Source organism: Idiotropiscis lumnitzeri, chromosome 7, assembly GCF_059441095.1.
Source record: "Idiotropiscis lumnitzeri isolate Australia: NSW breed Sydney's pygmy pipehorse chromosome 7, RoL_Ilum_1.0, whole genome shotgun sequence".
Classification (NCBI taxonomy): Eukaryota; Metazoa; Chordata; class Actinopteri; order Syngnathiformes; family Syngnathidae; genus Idiotropiscis; species Idiotropiscis lumnitzeri.
This window is the reverse complement of record NC_142397.1, coordinates 15,284,947-15,297,826: the sequence shown is the minus strand read 5'-3', so window position 1 is coordinate 15,297,826 and position 12,880 is coordinate 15,284,947. Positions and strand designations below refer to the sequence as shown.

Sequence of the window (12,880 nt, the reverse complement as noted above, 5' to 3'; positions counted from 1 at the left end):
AGTATAAAACTGATTAGGGGACCAAGTCAGCCAAGTATTTGCATACAGAGTGAGAGGAAGAATGCACTCTGGCACACGCTCGCTGTTTCCCCGACTGAAGAATGACCCGCAGGACACAGGAGGAGTCCATTCCATCAACAGTGGAAGGTGAGGGGCCCGCCGATCACGTGTCGTGGCTGTGACTGGGACAGGTTTCATTTTAGGTCGCTTTAGGGAAAGGTAATCACATTTCAGATTGAAAGAATGACATTTTAGGGTAAAATTCGACCCCAACCCTTTGTTACAATGAAATGTTGAAATGCAAGTTCAGACATTTTTGTGGTGATGGCCGTGTGATGGTGAAACAAATTCATATGAGGAAAGGGCCAGTTTGCCATAGACGAAGGAGGCAGCTATAGTTAGAGGGCTTCTGTCCAACTATGCACAGCATGGGCTGTGAAATAAGCAATTTGTAGGGTATCTTTAAAATGCCCTCTGCCTTTGAGGAGGTTGATCAATTTTGAAGTAAGAGTGGGAAAGACAACGTGATACACCAGTCGACAATCATTTATTGTATCTACTGTCCCACATATGCAATCCTCATGGGGATAATAAGTACTGGTCAAGAGCTGCCCCTGCTGCTTGTACATTAGCACAATACGTACCCATTTTAGAAATACATTTTCAAAAATACATGATGGCAAACTAGAAGATTTCCATCTTAATATTGAAATATGGCCTCCTGCCAACTAGAAGAGAAGATGTCCTCGCCACAGGCCATTTCATGACCATGTACCGGATCTGTAGGGAGATAGCCCCATTACTTGCCAAGTGGGGAAATCGCCAAAGACGGAATTTTAAAGTGTGGTGAGTCACTCAAGGAACGGTTGTTGTTTTCTCAATTCCTGAGTGGGAAGGCAAAACAACTGGGAGCCAGAAAAGACCATTTTGACCTTTCAGCATATTTCGTTTTACAGTTTTCTCCCGAGCACTCACACAACCCCAGGCTCCCGTTCACAGACAAGTCGGAATAAGGGGCAATAAAGTTTGTTTGTTGATTGACTGTTGTTGCAGGCCGTAATTGTTTTCTGCTGCTGCATGCAGACACGGTTGGGAAACATAAAAGTGGAAAGCTTTAAATCAGACAGACCAATCTACACAATTCAAATGGATCCAATTTGAGAGTCAAGAAATTGGCTCAAGAAACAAGAGGAGTCCAAACGGATAATTTGCACTGGATTTAAAATGAGTCTGTCATTTGATGCGCTCAAGCGACGAAACAATGTTCGTTCCAGACTACTGATTAGCTGCCATTAATCAGGTTCTGTGACCAATCATAGAGTATGGTAAAGGATAGCATTTGCCAAATTTTCTCTTTCTCATTTCATGCTGAATTTGATGGGTTTTTTTGTTTTTTTTTAATAATGTTGTTCAGGTGCATGAAAATTAATCTGTTAAACCACTTTACAAGCACTTTTCATAAGGCTGCAGCAATTTTATGTGTATTCAAGTGATTCAAAAATGTAAGTAATTTTATTATCATACCAACACACATTTTCACATAATATGGCACGAAATCAGTGACCTTTATTTAAAACTTTTGATGCATTTGCAAAATATCGTATGTATTTGCAACTGTCTTTTGCCTTGATTTAAAATTAAGTCTGGTTCTATTTGGACTTAGTCAACAATTCAATTTTCTGAATAAACCTGCCGGGAATAAAAGGTTTGTTTTTCACCAAAAAGATGGCAATAGTTAGAACCTCGGGAGGAGTGGGAAGTAAAAGTGCACTCCCTTGTCGGTACAACTGATGATTCACTTTGACATTTGAGCTCAGCTTCTCACAAAGCAGAGGCATGACATTGGGCGACAACAGTAGTCACATTTACCATCTGTCATCCATACGTTTTCTGTACCATTTCACCTTTTCGGTCACCACAAACCTGGAGTTTGCCATTTCTATTTCCACTTTTATTGAAGCCAAATAGCGATGGTAGAAAGTGTCTGTGAATTATTTATTTTTTTCTTTGTTATTATTGATGCTTGACTCAACAAAGGTGCTCGGCGGAGTTTTTGTTCCAGTGAGTTTTGAATGACTATAAAAGGCTTTCGTAAGATGGTGGGAGAGCAAAAATATTCATCACTGTTAAATTAAGTTACTGAGAGTTACAACTGAGTGGACATGAATAGTGGTATGAATGATTTTTGTGAAACACAAAATGTTGGACGTGTGAACCATGAAAATGTTTAATAAAAAGAAAATTGAAAAAAAAATATTGTGGCTGTGCCCAACAGTTAACTAGAAAATACATTATTTTGATCCTAAAAACACAAATTGAACGGTCTTGTCTCATGAAAAGATATTGGAAAATCAAGAAAGCCAGTGCAGGTACTGTAATAAGGAAAACAGGTTTTTGAAAATGATTTTGACATTCCTACATGTGCTTTCAAACTAAGATTTTAGATTTCCATGGTGATTTGTACACACCTGACAAAGTTAATTGCAAACAATCTCATGCAACAAGTGGAGCTTACTCGGTAGCGCCCTGGCTGCAAAAAAAAAATAAAAATATGACGGATGCCAGTGGTATTATCGTGAATCGAAGGAAAGATTGAGCCATAATTCATAGAGACTGAATACTCCCTCGAGGGAAAATCAGGTATTCATACCATTTTTTTTTTTAATTTTCCGTGCTGCCGTGTCATTTTTTTCCCTTTAACTGATGGCAAATCGACCACTCCCCCAGTTTTCTTTTTTTTTTCTAAACACAAGACTTTCTCCATCCAAATGTAATTCAGATTGAGTTATGGTTGGAGGGCATTTGAAATTAATTCCTCAAAGGCTCTGCTTAGAAAATGAAATTGCCTTGGCTCTGGTCTTTTTCCCACCTTGCATAGTGTAGTTCCACAGTGCATATTAATAAGCCGCAACGTGCAGTGGAGCAGTGAGCTGGAGGATTCATGCAGGAATACACAACTAATCATCCATCCAACTTCCATTCATTCTCTAATTAGGCAAGCCATATTTACTGTTAAGGTTTTTATTTTTTCTTCGCACCTACATTTTTTTTTTTTTTTTAGATCAATTCCATCCATATGGCAGTAGACGCAAATTGTCTACTGCAGTTTTGCAAGAATAAATAATATTTAAGCCATGAAATAGTGCACAGTATGTGTGGCAATGCACAGTGTTCCCTCCCAAAAATCTACCCGTCAAAGATTTACATTACATAATTTCTTAGTCTATTGTCTTGAGGATGAAGAAGAGCTTTATTGTCAGGACATAGAGTACGTCACTAAAAACGGAATATTTCTTCCCTCCGGTAGTCAGAAACCTCTCAACGAGCCAAGTAAAAAGAAAGACCAGATGAAAGAAAAATGGGTTGTGGCACAAGACAATCCTAACCCTCCCCAGAAGACTTCTACCCCCCCAAAAAAGCAATTTGATGTCAGCCTAGAGGCCACGACCTTTCCTCATGCAATATATTTGGAAGCAGTCAGTCACAAGAAGATGGAGCTCACTCCATCAAGGCAGATTAAAAATCCAATTCTAGGTAAAGACTTTAAAATAAGGTTATTTAGTGTTTCACAAAATAGAAATAAGATGATTCGTCTCCACTTTTGAGGACCTCGCTTGTCTTTCTCATAACATTTCATAACAAAGTCAGCGAAAAGCTGTTTGCGATAAAAGACTGCAGACGAACAGTCTGAATAACAACCACTATTTAATGATGACCAGTTTATTTATGACAGTTTTGTTGTTCCAGAAACTTCAGACATAAAAACACTTAACCTAGTCCGCTCATGACTGCACAGTCCCCAGTCACTTTACACACCAGTTATGCAATAAAGATATGCAGTAAAATCTTTTACATCAAGTAGAATCTTAAAAAAAAATACTTAGCTCTCCGAGTATTTCCTACCTATCATGAGCAACGTAAAATGCAATAATGTAGCATCTTATTTTATTGTAAATGACTGTAGGATAAGCAAGAGGGAAAAGCTACTTCGATAATGATGCAGACGCATTCTCCACTTTGGAAGGAAATCGGAGATGACAGAGGTGGGGTAAGGTTCATGTATATCGACCTTCAGAAGCCAATCACTGACATAGGAGTATTCAGGGGGCTGATGTAGTCACCGTATTCCTAGCCCCACTGAGCCTTTCCATGAACTATGGGGGTGGCTTCTTCTGTTTAAGAGAAACGTAACGATCCCACTTCCTCCATCACATGAAGTGGCCAGTGACAACGTAGAGAGTCGCATGTTATGCTATTTTCTGAACTCTGTTGCTTCAAATAGTGCCACAATGGGCAATTTCAAATACTCTGAGCCATATAATTAACTGTACACAGTGGAATTATTCTAAAATTGATTGTGTTCTGTAAAAGGAGGATGGACACATTCTTATTTAAATTAAAGCAGACCAGAAGCTGACAATTTTGGGGGAATTCCATGAGATTTTAGTGAGATGGGAGTCAACTTTACTTTTAATCACAGGATTGGGATGGTACTGGATTAAAAGATCGAGGGAACAGAAAGGAGCGCACATGTCTACAAGGAAGAGGTGGCAATAAACTGCTTTGTTTTTCTTTCTCTATGTGTGAGAGAATCATTCTGTCCAGGAGCATAACTGGATAGGGAGCCATTTTTATCGGATAGGATTATTATTATTTTATTATTATTATTATTATTATTATTATTTTACTTTGGTCCAGGACAGAACGCTGCAATTTTTTTTCTCATGTGAGTAGGATGTGTGTCACCCTCTAAAGCAGATGTGCAAACCAGCCAAGACCTTCATCTTATATCACCGCCACTCCATGGCAACCACCAGAGGTGAGTGCACTCTCAGTCTGATGAAATGGTCCATCAGATCATATTCATTCTTTTGCCTGACTAATAATAATTCTGTAAATCAGAGGTCGAGGTATGTTCCACCGTGCGATATTGTTGGCAGAGAAATCATACGGAAAAGTGATATACAAATAAGATTCAATTGCATGTACATGCGCACAAAGAATACATCCCCTTAATGATGACCCAGATCAATGATTTTTTAAATATATGAAACTGAATTAAATGTGAGTCATTCGAATTCTTTTCATGACAGTATCATTTAAATCACCAATTCACGCTGCCTCCCAAAGGGCGAGGTCACAAGTTGTTTTGTAACTCACAGTGTTGGCATGAAAGCAGAATGCACAACTTCCTGCCCCTGATTTATACATATATACTGAAATCTATTTTAATTAAGCGTGAAGTGAAATAAATCAATGCATGACAATGATATAATTCAAATCAGTATTTATGAACTATGGACAAAAGTCAGGTTCTTTTCCAAGAAACAAGGCTATCCATCAGCTCTGATCCAAAACAAAAAAAAAGAAAATCATTCATGCTTGGCGCCAAGTGGATCTTTTTAAGGAAGGTTCGACTTTCCAACACTTTTATCACTGCACGCCCCTCTGTGCGTCAGGAAACAAAGAAGAGATTAAGGAAGAAGGTAATCTGCTTCCTGGTGATGAGCCAAGGGATCCAGGGGCTCCTCGGCTGGCTATGATAAGGCCACAGTCATCCCAAAAACACCCACTGATGGCGTCCATGCAGGCTCCAACGCCGACTTCTTTTGGAAATACATTTGTCTTCATACTAAGAGAGCATGCCGACTCCCAAAATTAGAATTTCCTCAGAAACCATCCCTTCGGCGGTATTGCACACACAGACACATTCTTTAAGCGCAGAAAGAAATGAATGGTGAAAAGACAAATAGAGAGAAATGAGGTTTGGAAACCAATTACCAAAACAACACTCCATTTACTCTAATGTTCCGTGATCATATCCCTTGGAGACAACTTTATAGAAATGTTTTTTTGCTGCAGATTTTTGGTTGGTGTGCACTGTTTCAGGGTGCGGTGGGGGTTGAACTGTTTCATTTCGGCTTCTGTTTTCCTGCTCTACGATGGATGAATTTAAAGGTTAGTTGTTGTGTAAATTATAATCTTAACATTTGTGCACATGTGACACGTTAAATAGATGTGCAAAGCCATTCGCAAGATATTAGTGGTGCCTTGAGATAATAATTAAATTTGTTCTTTGACCACATTCGTCGCTCTAAACCAGGCGTGGGCAAACTATGGCCCGGGGGCCACATGCGGCCCGATAAATGTTTTAATCCGGCCCGCCGAACTTGAAAAAAATAAAATGAATAAACCTTGATGATGTTTTATTTTCTAAATATTGTGTTTTGTCAAAGACAGATATTTTGTAATGCTTTGGTTCATTTTCATTTAAAATTAAATGCATGTTTTGACTCTGATGAGGTGAGGTGACCAAAATGCTCCATCGATCTGCTCCTGATCCGGCCCCTCTGTCAAATTTTAGAAACCATTGTGGCCCCACAATCAAAAAGTTTGCCCACCCCTGCTCTAAACCTTAGCGCTCTTTTCCTTTGAAATTAATGGAATAAGCTTTTATCTGTTTAAGCTTCTAGAGAAAAAAACTGACAAAATGTTTTTATCGGGAAAAATAGCACTCTATAATATTGCATCTCATTTAAAAAATACAGTGATGACAATTAAACATTTATAATCACACTTTCTTCATCAATAAACATTTTGCTGCTCATTGTTATGTGCATGCCTTGCAGTATAAGACAGACATACACAGACACACACAGCTCCTCTCTAGGATTCTCAGTACAGCAGTAACATAAGTCATTCGTTGCCGAGGATGACAAATTTCTGTCTTTATGTGTTTCTGTTTGTGTTAAAGCATTCATTGTTTAAAGGGCAACAGCAACTTCACAAGAATGATAATTGTTAGTCCATGTGCCTATTGAGTTTCTCATTGTGTACTAACGTAAAGGCAGGTCTGCCTGTCTGATTGTTTGACTGTCACCTTTAGTCGAAAGGAGCAATAAACATCTTGGAGACGAGTTCCAAGCTTTTTGCTTGTTGTTTTCTAGCTCTACTGTATGTCCATATCGGCAAACCAGCAAATTGATTTAATTTGAAAGTAAATTACCTGAGTAAATCGGGCACAGAAGAAACGGGTCGGGTTTCTGACAGTGAAAAAGGATTCAATTAGAGGAATTCTAAGGTGTGTTGCAGACATTTTCAAAAGCATGGAGGAAAATCTCCTCAGAGGTGGCAGCATCAATGCCAACTTGATCTGGGCCTCTCTAACAGGATTACGAGTGGGACATCTCTCCTCCCAGCTTCTCTATTCCTCCTGATTTCTCACACACTACAGACTCGCCTCCTTGTTCACCTGTCTTATCACACACTTTCCTTTCCCTTCATCATCCATTTAAAACCCGCACCCCCTCCCCTGCGCACCTTAACACTTGGCACATTATCACTCTTGTCTACACGGTTCTTAGCACCTCCTGAGAGTAGATAAGGTGTCATAAAAAAGACCTGAAGCAAACAGGCTGGAGGTGGGCGGTGGTAGACACCCCTTGCAGACGCAAGCAGACACAAAAATTTGGGGATTTTATGTTGCTGCACAGACTTTATAGACCGCTTACCCATGATGGGATACACAGTAGTATATTGTAAGATGACGTGACTTTCTTGCAAACATTAAGTGTATTTCTAATGATACAAATTGTTCCTACACCCTAAATACGGATTGTTTAAATTTAACCAAAAAATTGGTTATATTTGACCAGTAATTGGTAGTTATGTGTCCAACAAATCCATTGGTTAAAACAACCAATCTATGAATGTAATAGGGCCAATTGATACAGATTGGTCAATATAACAATTTAAAGATTTTGGTTGATCTGCTCCTCAGAAGAAAAAAAAAAAGCCAATCTCAGAGTACACATGTACAACGAGCCATCCACACCTACAGGGACAATTTAGAGTGTTCATTTAACCCACCATGCATGTTTATGGAATGTGGGCAGAAACCGGGGTACCCTCAGAAAACCCACACAGGTAGAAGGAGAATATGCAAAGCCCACACAGGAAGACCGGAGGCCAGCTTTGAACCCACAACCTCTGCATTGTGAGGCGGAAGTGCCAACCATTTGTTCACTGTGCCACCCAGAGATGAACGATCTTTAACAAACTTGCGTTACAACCAAGGTTACACCCCCAGTGCAATCTATTTTCCTCATCTCAACACACAATACAATACAATAACAAAACTACAATGTGTACATATAGAAAACACTGATCGGATAACATAGATCTGTGTTTCTAAATCCAAACTGCCAACATAATTTTTTATTTCATTGCTGCACACGGATCCAAATGTAGTTAAATCTTGCGCTTCATCACTAAATCTCTTCTATGGGTCAATCACGCTATAAAGTTCCTTTTACGTCTTCATCAGAATAACTCAGTCATCAGGAAAATAATGATGAAACTCTGCGTTTTTATGATAAGTGGCTAAACATTTGCACACATACAAGTAGGTATGCACGATATTGGAAAAATATGCAACATGGATGTTGAGTACAACAATACCAATATTATTGAGATGTTTAACACCAACACATCTAATGAAATTACATTTGTATTATGTAATGAAAGACGTACTTTTTTCATGTGGCAAAATAAAGAAGCTCCCCTTGATAATGTGAGCTCATTGGATGGCAATGCACATTTATGTTTGCATCTGACTGGTCAAAATCAGACAAAAGCACAGAAATCCAAAGGGAACTTATTGCATGTATTATGTATATCAATATGTAGAATGCATGGGCTAATCTCATGATATTGATATTTTTTAGATAAATTGTTCCAGGATAATAACAAATCTTTAAAAATGTGCACTTCATTTTATATTTCATACGTTCTTAAGTTTTTTTATGAAACTCATATGACATGTGTCGTCTACTTCACAAGGAAGACTGTCACATGTCAATCTCCAGAACCTCCAGGAATGAATTATTATTGTATTGTAAAGTGTAAAACCAGTGGCTTCACTAGGCTATAATTGCCCTCCAGTGGACAGACTGAAATACACGTTTTATTGACATGCATCACTCACATACTGCTGAGTACTGTTTTGAGTGTCAGATCAATGTTCACTTAAGTGGCCATGGCACCTCAGAATTCAGCCTGGACCAACCTGAGATGTTGAAGAGATGCCAAAGTCAATGAACTGAAGTACAGTATCTCAAAATCATGTTTGTCTGTTTGGACAGCAGCACTATTGAGATTAACAATCATCAAACCTTAAAATCGATACAAGATGAAGTCTGGCCCTGGGTATCCGCTGATATAAGCCAATTGCATTTGTTTAAAAAAAAATCAATAGCTGTCAGAAAGATGTGTGAGCGATAAATTTGCGTTTACAGGTGGTCCCTCGGCTTTGAGAGAAACGAGCTTGTGTCAACACCGTCTGGTCAACATTCAAAAACAAACTTGAATACCTGTACATTATTATGTTTCATTCTGAGCTGCCAAACCATTATGACTCTTCATTCATTTTCTTTTGCACTTGTTCCGTTAAAGGCCACAGAGAGTTAATGCCTGTGCCAGATGACTGGTCACCGGTCAAAAAAAGAAAGAAAGAAGAAAGAATAAAGTGGCTGGAATCAAACTAAGACCACTTTCTCTTTATCCTTTTGGAAATTGTAATTCTTGGTATTTGTTTGCCATGTTCTTAGACAGGAAATTAGAGCCTGAGCATATTGTGTATTTTCTAGGTAATAATATGATAACTTATGCACACGTGTTTTTTCATGACCAATCGTCACAAATCTTGATGGAATTTTTATTTACAAACTGGTAAGAACAAAAGCGACCCATGGCCTCATTAATTCCGTGGATGTACGAAGGGAGGCTGGAACTTTTTTCCACGTTAAATCAAACATTTGATCTCCTTTTGTTGACTATATGTATACACTCGTGCGTACGTAGTTATGAGAGGATCACTGAGCAATTGTAACAGAGAGACACACACACACACTCACAAAAAAAAAATCCCGGTTCTTAGATTACGAGTTACACAAGCATTGAAAGCAGGGAGCATATTCTGGTCGGAGAGTGGACTTTGATGACATAGATGCCATTGTTGCCTAGGCTATTAATAACCAAGCTCTGGATGGCGAATACAATAGTTTATTGGCCTGTCGGGTAATTTTTCTCTTCTCTGTAATTATGCTCACGTAGCAACTCGCTCAATGCTGTCGGTGGAGATTGGCGCGACAACAAGTAATTGAGGGAGTGGATGGGAAAAAGACAAAGAGAAAAAGGTGGCCTTTGTATTATGATGCATTCCCTGGTTTTGTATGCGTCAATGTATTGTTTGAAGTTTATAATTGCTCAGATATTGCATACATTGGCAATTTTTAATACTTAAAAGATGAGTTACATCGTTTTCCTCCCCCAGGCATGTGACGTGCAATCCAACCGAAAAACTGAAAAAAAATATTTATTTATTGTTGACATTGTAGCTTCAGAGCTATCCTACTATTTACTTTATGCCAAAATGACTGCCATGATAAAGATAAATATAACAACAAAGGCACTGTATGTTGTCTCTTGTCCTGAAAATCAATATAAATACACTGATTATCTGTTTCTGAAGCCATGAGGAAAAAGTAAGGATCTCAAAAGCGTAGACAGGGAGAATTGCCCAATGAAGATTTATTGCAGAACAATCTAAATTCGATAAATCTTCCTTCATCAATAAAAATACTATTTTAGGACATTTCCAATCTCTTCAGCGCCAGCTCAGACAATCAAAGTCGGGAACGTTGTACAGTACTTACTATGTTATACACACTTGCAGCACAAGCAGTGTATCTCCTCAAGAGAAGAACCACGCCACCTACTGATCATTGGATTGTTTGTCTATCATGGAACATTTGTGAAAAGTAAAATGTTCCGATGTATTTAAAATCATCTCTTTGACCCAAACATTAATAAAATGAATAATATATAACATACTTTGTGCACCCAATGGTAGATTTATTCTTGATAATAAAAGTCTATTACACGGCATCACGCTCCCTCCAGCAATCTCTCTCTGACTCGTTGACATTAACCGGCCTACGTGACCCAAACCTGAAGTAATCATTCAGAAAACTTCATCAAGATTTAACAGAAAACCAAAACAATGAAGGGTTATTTGCAAATAAATACGCATACATAAAAAAATGGACCCAAAAGAAAATTGCCGACTTCTGTTGTCATTGGCAACCTATTGAAGGTAACACGCGCGTCTGCGAATCTGCAAACTCATGAAGCGTAAGAGTGTTGATAGTTAACTGTAATTTAAATCCATTTGAAACATAAAGCATGAAGTCGACATTTGTGATCATAGTGATAATTCAGACACACATTTGTGACACGCGTCAATGACGTTACATTATGTCATCCTAAGCGCATCACCATCAAATAACGTTATTAAAATATAGCTATTTTGAAACAAAACTTTAAAAGAAGGAATTGGAAAGCCCTCTACTTCAGGTCAAGGGAATGTCATTCGTCATTCACCCGCATCTGTCAGTTAAGGATGGATGGACCTTCCTTCAGTACTAACGGAATGTCCAGCTCTGGAAATAACTCACTGTAGGTCATATAAATGGCACACATTGAAAAAAGACCCAGTTAGATACAAATACAAACAGAAATAAACCAACAAAACAAAGTGGGCAGAAAAAGAAGAGGGAATATTGCCTCTTGTGGGGCAGTAGAAATCCGGCAAAACACCTGACTAATCCAGTTATCTTCCTTATAATTCCACTTTATGCTCCAAAGTTTCAGCATCCATCCATTATAAAACTGTTCGCGAGATCTGCTTTCAACACATTGAACAGGCAAGGACCCCAGAAACAAAGTCCTTAATGAGTGTAAAATACATTGATACACTCACAATAAGCTGCGGCAAGCATGACATGTTAAAGGAAAATTACCCAATAAATCCTCAAAATTTAAACCGTTGTATGGATGGCGATCTCAGAAATATGCCTAAAATGCGAATAAAAATATGGTCCGAAAAGCAAACAATGTTCTTAAAACGAAATGAAATGAGATGAAAAAATGACAGTAACCCATCATTAGCCGATCTCCCGTCTTACTCATCCCTGAAAACAAGGATGGCCAACTGAGTATTTTTTGAACTGTTAACCTCGCACTTTGTGTTGAGGCTCACTTTACCAAGTAATCATGATCATTAAACTAAAGAGCCAGGAACTCTGTTCCACATTGTACTACAGCCATGAAACTACAAAGTGCTCTTGCAAAATATCGACACTCGCCCAATATTTTAGTGGGCACACCTGCACATCAGCAGCGTTGACATTGTGTGGAAAAACAGAAACGAAACCATTACAGACACCGCTTAGCATGAAGCAGATTTAAAAATCTTTACGCTATAAGAGAGCAACATTAAAAGAACTCCAAAGGCACTCACCAACTATCATGAGGCGCAAGACCATTTCCTTTGTGGAGAGTCACGTTTAGACTGCTTCACCTCTGTAAATTGTTCCAGGTCTTGCTCACTTACTGCTTCGATTGCATTTCATGGTGTGTCTGTGTACGTTTGTGTGTATGTCTTGGTGTCTCTAATCCCTGCTGAGTAGAGCGGGTGCTAAGCAGCAAGAGCTCACTAGAGAGTAAGTCACATTCAACTATGATGTTTTGTGTGTCACACGATTGTTTTCTTGGAGAATGGCGGTGGTCATTTTTAGGCCAAGTTGGACCACAAGGACCTTTTATTTATTTATTTATTTATTTTAGTATCTTTTGTAGAATGTTTAGCGCATGTGTCTTCTTTGTCATCATGGGTTGCCACTGGTGCCGTATTTATTGCTCCAATGTGTATTTACGTTGTTCCTTGACTACATGAACAATATAAATATCGAAGGACATTCCCTCAACATCGTCGATCACAATAAGTAGCTCCGTACAATGTATGTGTTCTCTTGGACAT

The 12,880-nt window shown here is 38.6% G+C and overlaps 1 protein-coding gene across 3 annotated transcripts in view; it reads right to left on the bottom strand.

Annotated features, from left to right (window-relative positions):
* Positions 1-12,481, bottom strand: part of sphkap (SPHK1 interactor, AKAP domain containing) — an 89,288-nt gene extending 76,807 nt beyond the window's left edge. For all 3 annotated transcript variants that reach the window (XM_088300542.1, XM_088300544.1, XM_088300547.1), the window contains exon 1: positions 12,362-12,481. The gene's annotated coding sequence lies outside the window, so the exon portion shown is untranslated. The remainder of the gene's footprint in view (positions 1-12,361) is intronic.
* Positions 12,482-12,880: the final 399 nt, after the last annotated feature.